Source organism: Vitis riparia, chromosome 11 (genome assembly GCF_004353265.1).
Source record: "Vitis riparia cultivar Riparia Gloire de Montpellier isolate 1030 chromosome 11, EGFV_Vit.rip_1.0, whole genome shotgun sequence".
Classification (NCBI taxonomy): Eukaryota; Viridiplantae; Streptophyta; class Magnoliopsida; order Vitales; family Vitaceae; genus Vitis; species Vitis riparia.
The window spans coordinates 9634353-9655186 of record NC_048441.1 but is presented as its reverse complement, the minus strand read 5'-3'; the positions used below and the strand labels follow the sequence as shown (position 1 = coordinate 9655186).

The window sequence follows — 20834 nt, the reverse complement described above, 5'->3', positions numbered from 1 at the left end:
GGAAACAATGCAAAAGGAAGGATCATTGGTCAAGGCAACATTGGTAATGACACATCCTCTCTTATTGAAAGTGTTTTATTAGTGGATGTTTTAAAACATAATCTTTTGAGCATAAGTCAACTTTGTGACAAAAGTTTTAAAGTGATTTTTGCAGCATCTCATTGCATCATCAAAGATATTCAAAATGATAAAACCATCTTCATGAGCCATAGATGTGATAATGTTTATGCAATAAATATTTCAAAAGATGATGACCATGATAAATGCTTTTCAAGCATGCATGATCAAAGTTGGTTGTGGCATAGGAGGTTGGGACATGCTAACATGGACCTCATTTCTCAACTCAACAAAGATGAACTTGTTAGAGGCCTTTCCAAAATAAATTTTCAAAAATACAAAGTTTGTGAAGCTTGTCAAATGGGAAAGTAAATCAAAAACTCTTTTAAAAACAAAAATTTCATTTCAACAACTAGGCCTCTTGAATTGTTGCATATGGATTTATTTGGTCCCTCTAGGACACCAAGCCTTGGAGAAAAATCTTATGCATTTGTTATTGTGGATGGCTTCTCTAGAAACACTTGGGTCTTATTTTTAAGTCAAAAGAATAAAGTCTTTTATGAGTTTTCAAAGTTTTGCAACAAGATTCAAAATGAAAAAAGTTTTACAATTACTTGTATAAGAAGTGATCATGGGAGAGAGTTTGAAAATATTGATTTTGAAGAATATTGCAATGAGTATGGTATTAACCACAATTTTTCGGCTCCTAGAACTCCTCAACAAAATGGGGTAGTTGAAAGGAAAAATAGAACTCTTCAAGAAATGGCTAGAACCATGCTAAATGAAAACAATTTACCAAAATATTTTTGGGCCGAAGCGGTTAACACTTCTTGTTATGTTTTAAATATAATTTTATTGAGGCCTATTCTTAAGAAAACTCCCTATGAACTTTGGTAAAACAAGAAACCCAACATTAGATATTTCAAAGTCTTTGGGTGGAAATGCTTTATATTAAACACCAAAGACAATCTTAGAAAATTTGATGCAAAATCGGATGTTGGAATTTTTCTTGGTTACTCAACTTCAAGTAAAGCCTTTAGAGTTTTTAACAAAAGAACCATGGTTGTTGAGAAGTCCATTCATGTTATTTTTTATGAATCTAATAATTCTCTCCAAGAAAGAAAGAATTTTGATGATTATTTAGGCTTGGAGACCTCTATGGGAAAATTACAAATTGAAGATAGAAGGCAACAAGAAGAAATTGTAGAGGATCCCAAGAAAGAAGAATCACCTTTGGCACTACCTCCTCCTCAAAAGTGCAAGGTGAATTAAGCCAAGACCTTCCTAAAGATTGGAAGTTTGTCATCAACCACCTACAAGATCAAATTATAGGTAATCCATCTAGTGAGGTAAGAACTAGATCATCTCTTAGAAATATTTGCAATAATCTTGCTTTTATCTCTCAAATTGAACCTAAAAATATAAAAGATGCTCTAGTTGAAGAAAAATAGATGATTGCTATGCAAGAAGAGTTAAACCAATTTGAAAGAAGTGAAGTATGGGAATTAGTGTCAAGACCTCAAAATCAAAGTGTTATTGGAACTAGATGGGTCTTTAGAAATAAAATGGATGAAAATGACATAATTATAAGGAATAAAGCAAGATTGGTAGCCCAAGGTTTTAATCAAGAAGAAGGGATAGATTATGAAGAAACCTTTGCTCATGTAGCTAGATTCAAAGCCATTAGGATGCTACTTGCATTTGCATGTTTTAAAGACTTTGTTTATATATAAAATGGATGTGAAAAATGCTTTCTTAAATGGCTTTATAAATGAAGGGGTATATGTTGAACAACCACCCGATTTTCAAAGTTTTAACTTTCCTAATCATGTTTTTAAACTTAAAAAGACACTTTATGGTTTGAAACAAGCACCTAGAGCATGGTATGAAAGATTGAGTAGATTTCTTTTGAAAAAGGGTTTTAAAATGGGAAAAATTGACACAACTCTCTTCATAAAAACCAAAGAAAATGACATGCTCTTAGTGAAAATATACGTTGATGATATCATTTTTGGAGCTACTAATGTCTCTATTTGTGAAGAATTTTCTAAATGCATGCATAGTGAGTTCGAAATGAGCATGATGGGAGAACTTAACTTCTTCCTTGGACTTCAAATCAAGCAACTAAAAGAAGGAACCTTCATTAGTCAAGTAAAGTACATAAGAGATCTACTCAAAAGGTTCAATATAGAGGAAGCCAAAACAATGAAGACTCCAATGAGTTCATCCATCAAGCTTGACAAGGATGAAAAAGGTAAGTCCGTCAACTATGTATAGAGGCATGATAGGTTCATTGTTATATTTGACCGCTCGTAGACCCAACATCATGTATAGTGTATGCTTGTGTGCTAAATTTCAATCTTGTCCTAAAGAATCTCATTTAAGTGTCGTAAAATGAATTCTTAGATATTTAAAAGGGACAATGGACATAGGCTTATGGTATCCTAAGGGTGATAACTTTGAATTAATTGGATTCTTGGATGCTGATTTTGCTGGTTGTAAAGTTGAAAGGAAAAACACTAGTGGCACTTGTCATTTCCTAGGACACTCACTTGTTTCATGGCATAGTAAGAAGCAAAATTCAGTAGCTTTGTCTACAGCGAAAGTCGAATACATAGCAGTCGGTTTATGTTGTGCACAAATCCTTTGGATGAAACAAACACTTAGTGATTTCAATTTGTTTTTTGAGCATGTTCCTATTAAATGTGACAATACTAGTGCCATAAACATTTCAAAAAATCTGGTGCAACACTCTAGGACTAAGCATATAGAGATTAGACACTTTAGAGACCATGCACAAAAAAGGTGACATTACACTTGAATTTGTAAGCATAAAAGATCAACTTGCTGATATTTTTACAAAACCTCTAAGTGAAGAGCAATTTGTTGATATTAGAAGACAACTAGGGGTGATTTCTTTATGATCAAATGATTGCTTGATGAATTCTTGATTGAATATACCTTATGATTGCGTGAATTTCATATCATATGCATCATATAGAAACACTCTTAGGAAAAATGTCAAATTTTGACCAAAAATCAAAATTCACTTGGCATTGGACATAAAAAAATTGGGGATTTCAAATGAAAAGGGCAGGGGAAGGATCATGAGACAAGAAAATTCAAAAAATTGGATCGTTGACCGTTGACCAAGCGATCGACCGGTTCCTCAACCGGTCAACTAGTTCGTCGGGGCTGGGAATTTAAAAAGGCCCCTCGCGCTTCATTTTTCACTTGTTCTCTTCCATACCTTGAAAACTCTTCACATTCCTGCCTCCAGAAATCAGTTTGGGCAAGATCTTGGACCGTTTGCAGGCTTTAGAGTTGATTTTAGGACGTTTTGAGGCTACAATTTTTATTTGAAACCCAGGGTTTCAGTTTTTGAGGGTGATTTCTCTCTGTCTGCGCGCCTCAAGCTAGGTTCAGCTTCATCTCCATGTGCTTAGGGCTTCGGGTTGGTTTTCGCTCTCTCTTATTTAGTTGTTGGGTTTCATTATCTCTTTGGACTTCTCCTTCTTCCTATTCCGTTCTTTGGATGGTGCCTATGAGAGAGATAGCTACCTTCATGGCTCAGGGCAAGCATTCTGCTAATTCATCTCAGCCTGAGCAGACGGAGGCTCGCTGAAAGGCGAGGTATGACACGACCCTCTTTAGTTTTGTCGAAGATTATCAGCGATACAAACAAAAATTCTCCTAGAAGAAAGTCATTCCAGGGAAAAGTATCAATTTCTCCCAACTTCAGCACTTCAGGTTTGAGGGACTCTTCAATCGGATGGGATGGTTGCCAGTTATGACGATTTTCAAGTCAATCTTCCCGACTCTGGTGCTAGCATTTTATTCACGGGTGACCTATGGGCTTGGAGGACCAGTCATGTCCACGGTTAAAAGAGTTGAGATCAGATTGAGCTTGGAGAGTATCTGCCGCATTCTCGACATTCCTTCAGTTGGACTTTGGGTGTATGAGGCCAAGGCGTGGCCTACTATGCCAGGATTCGAGCCTAAAGAGGCTATTCAGAGGTTGTGCGAACTTGCAGATGCCCAAGGGATGGGCAAACCATCGGCACACAACTTAACCGTGCCCAGCCAAGTCCTTCATCATATGATCTGCTCCATCTTATTGACACGAGGTGGACATCGAGACGAGGTCTCCTACCTTGAGGCTTTCATTATGGACTCGATTATGACAGGGAGACGGATTCACGTGGGGTATCTAATGATGATGCATATGATATCCTGCGTTGAGAGCACGACCCGAGTATTCCCCTACGGCCGCTTTCTTACTCGAGTATTCAAGGATATCAGGGTCGACTTGAGCAAAGAGACGGACTTCGAGGCTTCTACTAGCTATGACACTTACGATGAGTAGTCCTTAGGGTGAATGAAGTTCGAGAAGGCACCCGATGCCTCATGGATTAGGAGAGCTAAGCGACCTCCAGCACATGCCCGGGGACAAGGACAGATGCATCCCGGAGTAGAGGAGGAGGTCGAAATCAGAGAGATGGAGAATGGGCTAGACCCTCAAAGGGATTTTGAGCAGAGAAGACCCAAGCTTGACATTCCTCCTCCACCTCAGTCAGAGGGTATTCATGTTGAGGCCACTTTCTCAGAGCCTGTGATGACTGAGACGTCTTACACAGCAGGACCATCATCTCAACCATCATTTACCGAGCTTTCTCACACAGAGATACCATCTCAGGCACCTCACGCTCCTGATCATATGCCTTGGATGGATGTATCAGCTTAGATTAGCTCCCTTGGGACTCGTATAGAGGAGCTTGCTTTAGTCCATGATACTCATTTCTACTCTATGGAGGAGCGCATAGATCAGTATCATACTAACTTCACTTCTCGATTTGAGCACTTCCAGTAGAGATTTGAGCGTATAAAGGAGCATATGGATCAGCAGCAGGCTACAGTCGAGCATCTCTAGCAGAGTATTAAGCGCATTAAGAATTGTCAGGCGAGTCAGCACGAGGAGATGATGGCTTACCTCCGCTCTGTGTTTCCTCCTCCACCCCCTCAACCTTGAGATTATCTAGAGTTCCCTCTCAGTTTCTTTTTAATGTTGCCAAAGGAGGAGAAATATATAGGATCTAAGAGACCCTCATGCATATCATTGTCATATCTATCTTGATTAGCATATATGTTATGTTTTCGTGTACATGTGAGGTTATCATATATATATATGATATGATATTTTCATGATCCATTGTTTCCTATTCAAATTTTCATGATTTACATTGTTTCCTATTAAAAATTGTTTGATTGATCCATGATTGGTTTGAGAGGGAGATTTTTTTCTCTCCTAGATAACCAAGGTTTTTCATCATAAAAAATGGGGAGATTGTTAGCCCAAAGGTTCTCCTAATCGGGTTTTGATGATAACAAACCATAGTTAAGTGACTAATTGGTTTAATGGTTAAGAATCTCAGGCATAAACTCGAAAATTTATCAAATGACCAAATGGATACAAGATCGAGACACTTGGAAGACTTGTGATCATAGGAAACTAATGTAAGATGAATGCATGAGTGCACTTAGGATTTTCACACGTTTCATGCAACTTAGAAAACTCGGTTTATTCTTTAAAACTTCGATTTCATTAAAACCCGAGTTTTTAACAAATGTATCTTAGGCAAAATGTTTTATAATTGGCTTAATAATTCACCTAAAGACCTTGCCTAAGTGTTAGAAAAGAAAGAAATTGAAAATGATAGGTTTTCGAGGCCAAAAGGATCAACCGGTTGCCCTCGTCCGATCGAGGGATGTACAAAAACTTTCTCTCTCTCCCAATGGTCTTCTCTTCCCGGTCGAGGTTACCTTTTGCTGTTTTTGACTTTCGAGCTTAGAAACCTATAAATTGAGAGTTCCACTTCATTTATTGACAAGAGAACACTTGCAATCAATTGTCTACCTAGCTATTCTTGATCAAAAAGCTCTCATTTCTTTCTTAGTGCATTAAATCATCACTTGCATATCCTTTAGTGCACTCTTGTGTGTCATCCTAGCTTTGTCTTGTATTTGAGCTATCCTTAAGCTAGGTTGAGGGTTTCCTTCTTGTAAAATTTGAGTGTTAAAGTCTTCAAGAAGTTTGAATCTTGAAGAGATTGTGTAAGAACCCATTGGAGTCGGAATCCAAGTGTAAGAAGATTGGAAGCTTGGCTGAAGCTTCAAGTTAGTGGAACCCTCACTCAGTTAGGAGATTGAGGATAACCTTTTAAGTGTTTTTCTTAATTAAGCATAGCCTTTATTTTCTTATATTTTTTGTTGTAAAATAAAAGAATGAGAAAAAGAAAGAAGATAGAGAACAAACAGAAATCCTCAAAGAAAAGTAGAATAAAAAAAATGAATTTTCATTAGAAGTCTTCCCTTTTATAGGGAGTCATAAAGAGATATACATTATTACGAATTATCATACATAAGTTACCACAATGTTACAGAATCTCATATTTTATATCACTCCCCTTGGATGAGCATAAGAATATGTCTCATTAAAACCTTACTATGAAAAACTCTATGGGAAAAACCTTAGTGAAAGGAAAAAAAATACAATATTATTTTGGACTATTATAATTGCCTCGTTAAAAACCTTACTAGTAAATCCCAGTAAGACAAAACCTGGATGAAGGTAAAAATAGTACAACATAGTGATTTTATCAATTAGTTTCCCTTCACGTTGACATGATTATACTTTCTCTTATAGTTTAGCATGAAGATCTTTGAGTTGACGTATTCCAATTAGCTTCTTGAGTATTGTAGTTGACAATGTCTTTGTTAATAAATCTACTAAATTATCACTTGATCTTATTCGTCGAACAACAATTTCATCACTTTTATCGAGTTGATGAATGTAAAAGACTTGGGCAATATATGCTTGATTCTATCACCCTTAATGCATCATTCTTTAATCTATGCAATGCAGACAATGTTATCTTCATATAACTTAGTAACATTACCTTTGATAGAGGGTGGTCCACATGTTTCCATTGCTTACTTGACTGATCTCCATGATATTATTGTACCACCATAAGTAAATACATACATTTGAGATCTTGTGGGGGTTTGAAAGATAGTCAACATCTACATATTCAAACAATTAAAGTTATGATCCTTTCAAATAACATATATCCATGTTATCATAGTACATGATTGACTCTATTCCAATGTCTTTGAATTGGTGCAGAACTATATCTCACAAGTAAGTTAACAAAGAATGCAATAGCTAGTCGTGTATAATTTGCAAGATACATCAATGCATTGATAACATTGAAATATGTTACTTTTGGACCAAATAGTTATTTATTATTTTTTTTTAAGACAGAAGGGATCATTTTTCACTTCAAGTGAATGAACTATCATAAGAGAACTTAATGAATGTAATTTACCTATATAAAAGTGCTTCAAGATTTTTTTTTTTTTTTTTTTTTGTATATGTTGACTAATAAACTAATATTTCATTTGAAAAGTACTTGATCTATAGGCCGAGACAAAAATTTTGTTTTCCAAGATCTTTCATTTAAAATTTACATTTCAAATAGTCAACTATTCTTGTAAGCTCTTTAGGAGTTCAAACAAAATTCAAATATTCCACATATACTATAACAATTGCAAATATTTCACATAATGAATATGCATAGGCAAATAAGGTAATGCACATATACTTCTCGTTTGAAACATTCAATAAGATGATTATGTCATGTGCCTTTGGATTGCTTAATTGATACAAGGATCTTTGTAGCTTAATTAAGTATATGTTACAATGTTTTGAATTAGTTGCTTCAAGCATTTGAAATCCTTAAGAGATTTTCACATATATGTCATTATTTAAATATCCATATAAATATGCAATAATGACATCCTTGAAAAGTCCTTCTAAGACTGCTAAACAAATTAGATATCTAAATATGATTGTATCCATCATAAGAGAATATGTTTCATCATAGTCAATACTAGGTCTTTGTGAGAAACCTTGAGCTATGAGTCACACTTTATATCTCGTGATTTAATTTTTCTCATTTCAATTTCTTATAAATACTCATTTATATCCAACAAGCTTGACAACTTCAAGCGTATGGGCTACAAGTCCAAATACTTCTTATTTTTCTAATGAGTCTAATTTTTTCAGGATATATTCTTTCCATTTTGGCCAATCTTTTCTGTGTTGTCATTCATCCATAGTTTCTAGTGTAGGATCATCATAATTTCTTATGATGTCAATGACTACTTGGAAAGAAAATATATTGTCAATGACAAGAATATTTTGATCCCATTGTTCTTCATATGTAAGTAGATTATTGAGATCTCATTATTATCATGTACTTGTACCTTTTCAAGAGCTAATTGTATAATATATGCCTCTCATAGGGTTACTTGTGTAAACTATGCCTCTTCAAGGGTCATTTGAGATTGATCGATCATTTTAATAACTCATTTTAGATGCAACATCTTCAACAGTGCTATATTTTCATATATCTTTCCTTGTGTTTTCCTCTTCGGGGGAATGTGTTTGCCTTTTCATGCTTTACCATGCTTCATGTATGTCTTAAACTCATTATTTAATTGTCTTTCAGGGACATCAACTCATTATTTAATTGTCTTTCAAGGACATCAATTTTTATTAGAATATTCTCAATTAGTGAAAATGATTTTGTCACTTTCTTTGCATTAATGAAAGCATTTGGTAGTTGATTTGCAAGTCCTTGCAAATGATTTTGATTAGCACGAGAATCAAAATGAATCAAAGTCAATGTTTTCCAAATAATTTCACGTCGTTCTTTTGGAATTGACTCTTCTCCTCCTAACTATGGGAAAATTGTCTCATTAAAATGATAATTTGCATAATGTGTCTTTCTACCTTTCATGTGTCTAATTAAGTAGACTGATTAGTAGATAAAAATTTTTGGTTTTTTTAATGTACGCTCATACTATTTTACAATGAATTAATGCATCATCGTTTACTCTGAGGGACCAAGTTGGTTTTACAAAATTCTTTTGGATCTAGCATAGTATAAAGTGTCATTCACATGGAATAAAATACTACTAGTGACATAGTATAAGCTCTTTCGGAGCCTTTAATCAGGTTTATATTACTTGATATAGTATCAACATTGTTTGCCATTAATGTTTTGTAATTAATGAGACAAGAATTTAATTAAAATAACAAGTCATAAAACATGGCATAAAGACCTTGCCCTTATAAAGTTGAAGGAATATTATCATAGAGAGAGTTAAAATCAACGGAAAAATACTAGTTATTGATGATGACCAACTTAATAAGTTGTGTAAAAGCAATAAGAACATGTATGACATCACAAAAAAAAAATAAAAAAAATAGAAAAGATAATTTAAAGTTATATATTTCTTAAATATCTCATACATTTGATTTCTATGCATGGAACAATTCATGTATGAAATAACAAAAAAGTATTTCAATAATCGAACTAATTGCAATGATAGATCAATATTTTTTATCCAAATATTATTGTGATCTAAATCAATGTACAAAAATTAATTCATAAATCAAAATTTCAAGAGAACATATCATGATTTAAAGCATCTAACAATTTTTTCATGTCTCAAAACTTTAATTGAAACATTACAAATCTATCTAAATGTATATGTAAAGATACAACATAATATATTAAAAATAATAGTTGAACCTATTGTAATTTCAAACTTATTCTTGAATAATGAAATTATTGCATTAATAAAAATACCATAGGTGGCAACATGCAATAATATATAATAGTTTATGTTAGAAATTTACGTTAATCCAACTTATGGTAATCACCCTAAAGGGGAGGTGAATAGGGTGATGGTCTTGTTTTAAAATTTTAAACTATGTGAATGTAAGAGACAAATATATGCAAGTATATAATAAAACAATATAAAGACAATTGCATATAAAGTAAAAGAGCAGGGAAGAGAGAATGCAAATACAAGATTTTATAGTGATTCGACGCAACCCGACCTACATCCACTCTCCTCTAGCTTCAATCCCAAGCTTGAAGTTCCACTAATTCAATGTTTCCAAACCAAGCCTTTAAGCAATACAATTGGATTATGATTCCAATTCACCCTCTTGAACTTTTGGCTCCAAGCACCCTTTACACTTTTCAAGAGATACCTCACTCTTGACAACCCTTCAAGTGATACCCCACACTTGAGAAACTTTCTCTCAAAGATTTATAAATATATGATCTCACAAATCCTAGTTCAAAAACTTTAAGCTCAAATAAGACAAGAAAACTAAGATTGGAAGGTGCACTAATGATATGCAAGTTTTAAAACAATGGTGCACTCAAAACACTCTTTCAAGGCTCAAATATATTCAAGAAAGGTTTAAGAAGGTTGAACTCTTAAACAATGAAGATTTGGAGTCTTTTTATAGAATAAAAAAACCAAACTAGTCGTTGGGGATTCGATTGATCGAGTTGGGGGTCGACCGGTTGACTAGTTGTTGGCATTTAATGCTTGGCAGGTGATCGTTAGACCTTAACCGAACCTTGAGCGGTTGAGGTGAGGGTCGACTGGTTCCTCATCCTATTGAACAACCATTTTGGAAGAGAGAGAAGGTTTTTTACACCCCTCGATCGGTTGAGTTGGCGGTCGACTGGTTACTATTCACACCATTGACCGATTGAACTGGGGGTTGACCTGCTCCTAGACCAGTTGAGCCGGCGGTCAATCGGTTCCTCAACCGGTTGAACTGGTTGAGCCGTTTTTGGCTCAACAACCAACTTTTTCAACTTAAAACCTTTTAAAACAAGTTTGAAAAACATTTGACACAACGTTTTAGTTGAAAACATGAAATCATCCAAGAGGGCTTAGTTTCTTTCAACAGTGTTCCTTCTGAGTTATGGTAAGCCTTTATTTCCTCATACCAACCTTTTACTTTCACCGCCTATTTAGTTGCCATTGGGGATTATTTTGAGTTTGTGGTTTTGTGGGACAGAATATGGATGTTGTAGTATATAGAATGTAGGGTTGTTCTGGTACTTTTCTAGGGAAGGGAGACCGCCGCCGACGATAGGTTCGGTGGCATTTCTTCTCAATGGTTTGACTTTTGTTTGTTTCAAGACCCTTGTGGGGTATGGTTAAGGGGGAGACCCTTGGTTGGGGTTTGCCCTATAGGCTGAGCTAAGGGTTTTGCCTAAGTATGGGCTTTAGGCCTGTGTTGGCTAACCACTGCACATTTGAGGTGCTTTTTATAGGCAGAAGGGTCAGGTGACTACTTTTTAATAACTAGTTGTAGTGTCGTGCAGGTCTTACTCGACATGTTGCTTCAGTATGTTAGCGCGAGAGGGTGTGGCTTCCACCAGTGTGAATTGTAAGGGCAAACAAGGTGTCCGATCGGGAAAAGGCGCCAGACGCACGAACACGGAGAAGTCCACCGAACTTCTTATTGAATGGGAGTTTAGGGAGCGCTTCCGCGTTCCACATGGGGTTGCTTTTTGCTTGATGGATGGTGGTCTTGTGCTAACCAAAAATGAGCCTTTCAATGCCACTGTTTTTAGTAAGGAGCAATTCAATGTCAAGCTCTACTTCCCTCTTCCATCACTCTTTAAACAATTTCTTCACTTTACAAAGATTCCCCCAACCTTCCTTCATCCAAACATGGTTAGGGTACTAATGGGCTGTAGCATTTTGGATATGCTATTCCATTTGGATCTTTCTTTGCTAGAAGTCTTGTTTGTTTATACTATTAAAATGAGTAAGAAAGGGATTTTCAGTTTGTCTGCTCATATTCCGTCCTTTCAGTTGGTTATCGGACTTCCTGATTCTACCAAGGGCACGACAAAGGGACACGTTGTTGTCTTGAGTCCTTAGGTTGGCTCATACGAGCATCCGGGTCGAGAATTCAAGCCATGTCCTTCATTGGCGATTTTGAGTAGAGTAGATCATAGCTCTCTTGTCCTCTTAGTTTTAATTATGAGATTGCTACTAACGTATACTCCTTGGTGCATTATAGGAAAGAAGAAGAGAGACCAACTAATAGAATGGATGGAGAAAGCCTCTTTTGATTGGTTAAACAAGCTATTTGTCATTTCTTCTAGTGAACGGCACCATCAGACCCTGGTGACTAATCGGAACTTGTTGGCAATGGTCCGGGAGACGTAGTCTTTTGTTCTTTTCATTCTCCCCCATCTTTTGCTCAGAGTTTTGGAGTCCGACAAACATCTACGTTGAAGGACCTCCCTTTCCACAAAGAGGCGCGGGCAATAAACGCAAAGGCTCGGCAAGACCGGCTTGAATAGAGAGAAAAAAAAGGCTATGAGGGCACGCTGAGACAAGCTTCGGGCGGGAGTCGCTCGACCACCAGCTCTACTAATCTCCCTCAAACTAAGGGGAAGTCTGTCTCTTGATCTATTAGGAAGGCACTGAACCTTTCTCCTTCTATCTCTTCTCCTACGTCTTCCTCCAAGGCTGGTACCAATCAGGGTTCGATCGATGCTCATTCCATAGAGGCCCGTCTAAGCTAGGAGGTTGAGTCGATGGTGTCTTGCATCATTCTTGAACCAGAAAGAAGAAGAAGAAGAAGGGATGGTTTCGAACCTAAGGGTCGGTTTCAAGGAGATGCAGCGTAAACGCCTTTTTGAAGCACTTCCGACTACACCTCAGCCTGTTAAGAAGACTCGCCCGGAGGTTTCTCATGAGCAGCCGGTCTCGGATGCTCCTACTACGCAGGTGCCCCCTTCTGATACCGTTAGGTCCGGGCAAGAACTGGTTGTGAGTTCTTTTACTAAGAAGAACGCTTGCCCGGCGGAAGACAGGATCCCTGTAGGCCATATCCGGGTGGCAATGTTAATGTAAAAGACGCCCTGATCAATTCTCCTAGTTGGGAGGAAATAAAGGAGTTACTAAGGAAAGTTCCTTGTTTTACTGCGCTTGAGCCCCCTGCGCCAGACATAGATGCTCTCTTTCCTCTCACACGTCGTCATTTTGTTAGCCTGCCTAGCGACCCTCTCATAACTAATGTGTCTTACCTCCCTTACGGCACTCCGGAATCTGTACTTTGGTGCATTAATCCGATGCAGCGGTACACTGCCAAGGAGACGACGTAAATGGTAAGGTTTTCTTCCTTTTGTCCAAGTTTACTTGATGTCTGACATCTAACACCCGGTTCAATGTTGTTTTAGGGGTGGCTGTTATCCGCAACTTGATGTGATAGTGAAGCTCGCTTTTTAAACGATTGAAGGTTGTAGAGAGCATGAAGGCATTTCTTACCTAGCGGTTAAACGACGATGAAGAGCTCTGCACCTAGCTTGAATGAGTAGAGATCGAGCTGGCTGCAGCTCAGAAAGCCATCACAGACGGATAAAGGCTACTGAATGAAAAAAAAGGAAGAGAGTGAGGTGGTGAAAGTCAAGGCTCGTCGGATGGGAAAAGAAAAGGAGACTGCAAATGCCAAGTGTGAGGATGTTGAACAGGAGAGGGACCAACTGAAGAAGGAGCTGAGGGAACTTTAGATAGTTTTCGAGGCTTAAAAGAAAAAGCTAGAGGAGTTCCGGGTCGGGTTCACTGCTAAAAAGAAGGAACTGGAGACAGACTACCAAAAGCAAGTAGACGAGATGTCCTTCTTTGGCTACCAATGCTGCATGAGGAAGAATGACATTACTCAAGATATCCCCAATTATCCCTCTGACGAAGAGGATGCAATAGTTAGCGACCCTGCCTAATGAGACAAAGATCCGGATGCAATTGGTCTCTTTGATGGGTAGTGATTGTATTTTTGCACTTTTTTTGTTCTAAAAATCAACAAATATTGTCAATATATTGATGATATATTAGGTTAATCGATAAATTCAATGATGTTTCCTTTTGCATGCATGATATCGTGGAAAATCACTAAAATATTTTGAAATATCAATGATTTTTTTGGGAAATATCTACAATTTTTTTTTTGGGAAAAAATCTACATTTTTTTTGTTAATTTTTATTTTGGGAAATTTGGCTATTATATATATATATATATAGATGGGAAAAGATCGACTATTTTTTGGAAAAATTGTGGAAATTTCCCATTTGTTCGGCTGGTCAAACGACCCATCATTACTCACCTGTTTAGTCAAACCCCGCTCCCATTTTCCTAATCAATCCACTCCTCTTGTTGGTCAAACCTTAAAAATCACTAAAAATTGGTTTGCACTTTGCAAAATGGGGAATTAAACCTAAGGCAAAAAAAATTCACATTTAACCTTAGCAACCATTGGGCCAAATTCACATATAATAATAAAAAAACACAAATGTATTTATTTAATTTCATTATAAAAACAAAATATTAAAAGAATATTTCAATAAATTAATTAATTTTAATTATTTTATTTTTAAATTTTATTTAATTGATTCGCAAAAATATAAAAATTATAGAGAGGTTGTTTTAATATCATTTATATGATAATAAAATGTAAAAATATAAATATTAAAAAACAAATATATATCATTGAATATATTAAATAAATCATAGTTTTAATATTAAATATATTTTTAAGTTGGACAAATTATTATCAAATGTCATCATCTTGTTGTTGAATAATATTTAACATAACATAATAATGAATATACAATTACAAAATTCATATTTCTTATCAATGCACGTGATATTATAGTCAAATATGACAAATTATATCATACATATATTATTTTTTCAACAAAACTGATAAAATAAAGGCTATGCTTAATTAAGAAAAACACTCAAAAGGGGTGGGGGGTGAATTGGGTTTTTTAAATTCTTTTCAATCACAATAAGTTCAAGCACAATATAAACAAAATAAAGAGATAGAGTTAGAGAATTCAAACTCGAGTTTTATAGTGGTTCGACACTTTCTTGCCTACGTCCACTCTCCTCAATCTCCTAACCGAGTGAGGGTTCCACTAACTTGAAGCTTCAACCAAACTTCCAATCTTCTTACACTTGGATTCCGGCTCCAATGGGCTCTTACACATTCTCTTCAAGATTCAAACCTCTTGAAGGCTTTAACACTCAAATTTTACAAGAAGAAATCCCTCAACCTAGCTTAAGGATAGCTCAAATACAAGACAAAGCTACGATGACACACAAGAGTGCACTAAAGGATATGTAAGTGATGATTTAATGCACTAATAAAGAAATGAGAGCTTTTTGGTTAAGAATAAGTAGGTAGACAATTGATTGCAAGTGTTCTCCTGTCAATAAATGAAGTGTAGCTCTCAATTTATAGGTTTCTAAGCTCGGGAGCCAAAAACAGCAAAAGGTAACCTCGACCGATCGAGCTAGGGGCTGGTTCACTAGTCATTGGAGCATTTAATGCTTGACAGGTTACCGTTGCCTCGATCGGACCTCGACCGAGAAGAGAATCACCTCGACCAGGAAGAGAAGGCCACTGGGAGAGAGAGAAAGTTTTTGTACATCCTTCAACCGGTCCTCGACCAGACGAGGGCAACCAGTTGAGCCGGTTGGCCATAGCCTCGACCGGTTGAGCCTTTTGGCCCCGAAAACCTATATTTTTCAATTCCTTTCTTTTTTAACACTTAGACAAGGTTTTTAGATGAATTATTATGCCAATTTTAAAACATTTTGCCTAAGGTACATTTGTTAAAACTCGGGTTTTAATGAAAATTGAAGTTTTAAAGAATAAACTGAGTTTTCTAAGTTGTATGAAACGGTATGAAAATCCTAAGTGCACTCATGCATTCATCTTACATTAGTTTCCTATGATCACAAGTCTTCCAAACGTCTCGATCTTGTATCCATTTGGTCATTTGATGAATTTTCAAGTTTATGCATGAGATTCTTAACCATTAAATCAATTAGTCATTTAACCATGATTTGTTATCATCAAAACCCGATTAGGAGAACCCTTGGGCTGACAAAAACAATTTCAAAATATTTATTAGTATTTCTTCTATCATTTCTTAGAGTTTTTCCTAAGCATGATTTCCCAAAAATATTTATGAGTTTTAATCAATTTTCATTTCATTGATTTTTATTTATTTTTTTGTCAAAATATCCATTGATATTTCCTGATATATCTTCATATATCTATAAAATCCAAAAGACTGACATATTCAAGATCACTAATATTTTCATCATTGGTTAAACACTTAACTTAAAATATGAAAGTGGTTTACACCCAATGTAAGGACCTTCATAGATTAAGAGTTGAAATAAAAAGTATGTTTATCTTGTCTTAGAAACTCTCCAAGTTTAAGGCATGAAGATCAATAAGAGAGTATCCCTACCTAATAATGAAATCATGACCTATCCAATGTAGGTTTGATACTTATAATACTATGACACTAAGGTGGTGTTTGTTTTTTTGGTTTTTACTGAAAGCAATTTGTTTTCAGAATTTATGTTGTTTGTTTTTCTACTTTTTCATGACTTATTATAAACTTTTTACTAATTAGAAAAAACCAAAATATGTCATTTTTTCTAAATAGAAAAAATAATATATTGGTTTTTCTTTACTTTTTAATACTTAATAGAAATAAAATACTACAAAAACAAACAACCTAATATTTAACACTATTAAGCAATAAGGTTCTATTTAGAATTAAGTAAAAAAATAAACACCACCTAAGCAAAGGATATTTAGTCCTAAGAGTTTTACATTTGTTAAACTTTTGTTGCCTCAAATGCTCAATAATTAATACATGCTTATATTCTTTGGTGTGGATATCATGTCACTTAATTACTTTTTACTCTCATTCTTGCAAATAATTAGTAGACTTGGTGTTTGTTTTTTTGGCTTTTTGCTAAAAGGTTGTTTGTCTTTCTATCTTTTTCATGATTTATTATAAACTTTTTACTAAATTGAAAAAGCTAAAATATGTAGTTTTTCTAAATAGAAAAAATAATATATTAATTTTTCTTTACTTTTTAATACTTAATAGAAATAAAATACTATAAAAACAAACAACTTAATATTTAATACTATTAAGCATTAAAATTCTATTTAGAATTAAGTAAAAAAAAATCACCTTAGAACTAAAAAATAATCTAGATATGGTAACTAATAGCATAGAAAGTAAAATAAGTAACATGTAGAGGTAGTTATTTCTTATAAACAAACTTATTAAAAAGAAAAAAAGGATTATACATTGTGGGATAAGACGAATATGAGTGCCATGTATCTCATATTTGCCTCTTTGGATAATATATTATGATAATAAAATATGTTTATTTTCATGATGTATGATATTTCCTGCGGTTTATAAAGAATATTTTGTGGTGAGGCCAAGGCGGTTAAACGAATTGCTTTATAATTATTTTATTAGCTTGAATTGAGTTATAGGCGTTATCGCAACTTTTCATTCGACTCCCATGACCAAGTTCATCGCCGCCGCATGACCGTTGCTTCCTGTAATGTCGTACAGCCTTTAGCCACTTTAGCATTACCAAAGATAAATTCACGCGCCCGAGGAGATGTTTAAATGCCAATTGCTTTCGACAGCTCTTTGTGCGATCCACGAAATGCCATGTCAATTTGCGTCGGACGCGCCATCTCCAGCAGTGGGTTTCTCGCATTATCCCCAAAAATCGCCGGGCGAAACGCAACAAATACGTGCCGAGGAGGGGGAGCGTGGAAGCGCCACGTCGAATCTCATACGTGTGATGAATCACTAAGAGCACAAACCGTTTGTGTTTCTACTTCTAGAGCACGCCTGCCACGCCCTAGTTTTCTCCTATAAATACTCTCTTTCCGTTCCTTTCTTTTTCACACAAATCCTCATATCTCCTTCACACCGTCCAATTTTTTTCTTCCTCCGGTTGTTCTCTCTCCAAGAAGGCTTTGCTAGGGTTTCTTTGCTTTGGATCTTCCTCGCCATTAGCGTTTGTTTTCTTTAGTTTGTATTTCTCTGAAACGAAGAAACGTGAGTACAAAATCTGGGGTTTGTATTGGGGATATGGATATCTTCTGTTGTTTTTTCAGATTTGGGATTGTGGATTGTTGGATTCATTGAAGATTTATTGCTCTATTTGGGTTTATTGTTGTGTGCATGTGGTGTTTTCACCGATGGTTTTCGGGTGTTGGGGGATTTTATTTTTTTGAAAGAATCTTTTGTGTTTAGAATGATGAAAGAGATGATTAGCTTATTTGTATGTGGCTGTTTTTCTGATGCAGAAAGCGTGGATGTTGTAATGGAGACCAAAGGTGGCAAGAAGAAGTCTAGCAGTAGTAGTTCCTTACAATACGAAGTCCCCCTTGGTTACATCATTGAAGACGTTCGTCCAAACGGTGGCATCGAGAAGTTCCGATCTGCTGCTTACTCCAACGTAAGATCATTTAGTCCACATGTTTCATTTGGTTCAATCTTAAAGCATTTCGGTCTCTCATTCTGATATGTTGTTTTCCCTCCTTTGTTTTTCCGCAGTGCGTGAGGAAGCCATCCTGATACGTTTTTTGCAAATGCCTTCTTCGGTAGAGTAGGATTTTCTTGCTTTCTTTTTTTAATTTTTGGAGTTTCAAGAATAAACACAAGTCTCTGGCATAGCTGTTGTTTGAATACGTCGTTGATCTCAAAGCAAATCTGTCAGCCATGGCCGTCTTGTACGGAACCACCAATGGGGACCCGCCTCCCCCATCCCCAATCGGATTCGAAGGATTCGAGAAACGCCTCCAGATCACTTTTTCAGAGGCACCCATTTTTATTGATCCTCAGGGACTCGGCCTCCGAGCCCTGACTCGCTCCCAACTGGACTCAATCCTTGACGCCGCTTGTTGCACTATTGTGAACCATTTATCCAATTCGGAGCTGGACTCGTACGTTCTCTCCGAGTCCAGTCTATTCGTTTATCCTAATAAGATCATCCTCAAGACTTGTGGGACGACAAAGTTGCTTTTGGCCATTCCACCGATTCTTCAACTCGCTGAGTCACTCCAGCTCACCGTTGTCTCTGTGAAGTACTCACGTGGCAGCTTTATTTTCCCAAATGCCCAACCTGCCCCTCATCGCTCTTTCTCAGAAGAGGTCGCGGCTCTCAATGTCTTCTTTGGAGATCTCTCCCCCAAGGCATATGTCATCGGCGATCCCGCCATTCCAAATCGCAACTGGCACATTTACTCGGCGTCGAAGGAGGTGCGCAGATCTCCGTTGGTGAGAGAAGAGGTGGCTGTGATCACTGTGGAGATGTGCATGACTGGCCTAGATAGGGACAAGGCCTCCGTGTTTTCAAGAAATCGGGAGAGGAGGACTCGTCAAAGGAAATGACGAAACTGTCCGGAATAAGTGACGTGATGCCCACGCACGTGATATGTGATTTCGAGTTCGATCCGTGTGGGTACTCGATGAACGGTGTGGAAGGCGGAGCATTGTCGACCGTCCACGTCACCCCGGAGGAGGGGTTCAGCTATGCCAGCTATGAAGCCATGGGGTTCGACCCTGGGTCGGTGGGAATGAAGACGCTGATGAAGAGGGTGCTGGCGTGCTTCGGCCCATCCCAGTTCTCAGTGGCGGTCACGTGCCCGGCGGGTGACGACGAAAGGTGGGCCATGGAGGGGTGTGGTGAGGTGGAGGGATACGCGTGTCAAAATGTGGTGAAGCAGGAGCTTTCAAGCGGAGAAGGGTGCGTGGTGTACGTGACATATGAAGCGGAGGAGAAGGGGTGCGCAGTTAACTCACCCAAGTCGGTTCTGCAATGCTGGAAGGATGTGGAAGTGGAGGAGGGGGAAGGTGAGGGGTGGGTGTCAGTGTCTTGTTGAGTGTGTGAGTTCGGTCAACTTTGTCTTTAGTGTTTTAATGTTTTGTGAAGGGCGTGTGTTATAGATGAATAAAAAAGGGGGTGGCCATGGTGCCTGCTCTGCTCTAGTGTTGGCTTGGTAATTGAAGCTCACCTGTGAGGCTATTCAAAATTCAAAGGCATTAGTGCTTTGCTCTCGATTCCTGTCATTTCTAATTTTATGCTTTCCCAGTTTTCAACATGAAATGGAATTGATATATGTTTATGAAAGGGAACAGAGAGCGGTAGAAGAATGTATGGTAATTCCATATAGAAAAAGAAGAATGATGCACATTATGTCAACATTTAATGGTCCTTGTCAATACTTTACTTCCCCATAGTCCATACTAATCATAAAAACAATAATGTGCACATTCAATCTAAGTACAAAAAGCTAATCATAATCAGCTCTTTTCTATTTCAGTATTTCTAAATTTTATTTATTTTTTATTTTCAGTTATCGAGTACAGAAACAAAAATGCTTTTTGACTCAGCCTCCTTATTTTGATCATGTGAATGAATAGGATGTTTTATTCTTCTCCATTTCTTTTCAAAGGCTATCATTTTGGGGTTTGTAAAATCCCGTGACCAGGGAAAGAAAGGGCCATGATTTTAATTAGATTTTATTTTATTCTAAAACCCGCTACTGCCATCCATGCAATGAAATCAAAATCAGTTTATGTGTGTCAAACCTCAGAGGGATTATTAGTCCATACACGGCTTTAATAATTTTTTTTATTAGAATTATTTTATTTAATAATCAAAATAAAATTTTTAAATAATTTCTATTCTATTAAAGCCTTTATTGCAGTGTAAGGTGACTCATAATTATTTAAAATAATATTAAATATTAATGAGTGAAATAAGAAGAAAAGTAGTAGGGAGAGTGTGGAGGAGAAGGGAGGTGAGGAAGCGTGAGCAAGTCAGTGATCCAAAAGCAGGTGTAAAACTCTTGGTCATGATTCATTGAAACCTTTCTCCTACGACTGACATGATGGTAGATGGCCCCCATTTCCCTGTCTTCTCTTACGTCCCTTTCTTTTCCTCTGCTTTCCTTGCTTGATTTTAATCCAAG

General features: G+C 36.6%; 1 pseudogene; it reads left to right on the top strand.

Annotated features, from left to right (window-relative positions):
* Positions 1–17826: 17826 nt before the first annotated feature.
* On the top strand, positions 17827–19990 carry LOC117925381 (annotated as a pseudogene).
* The last annotated feature ends 844 nt before the right edge of the window (positions 19991–20834 follow it).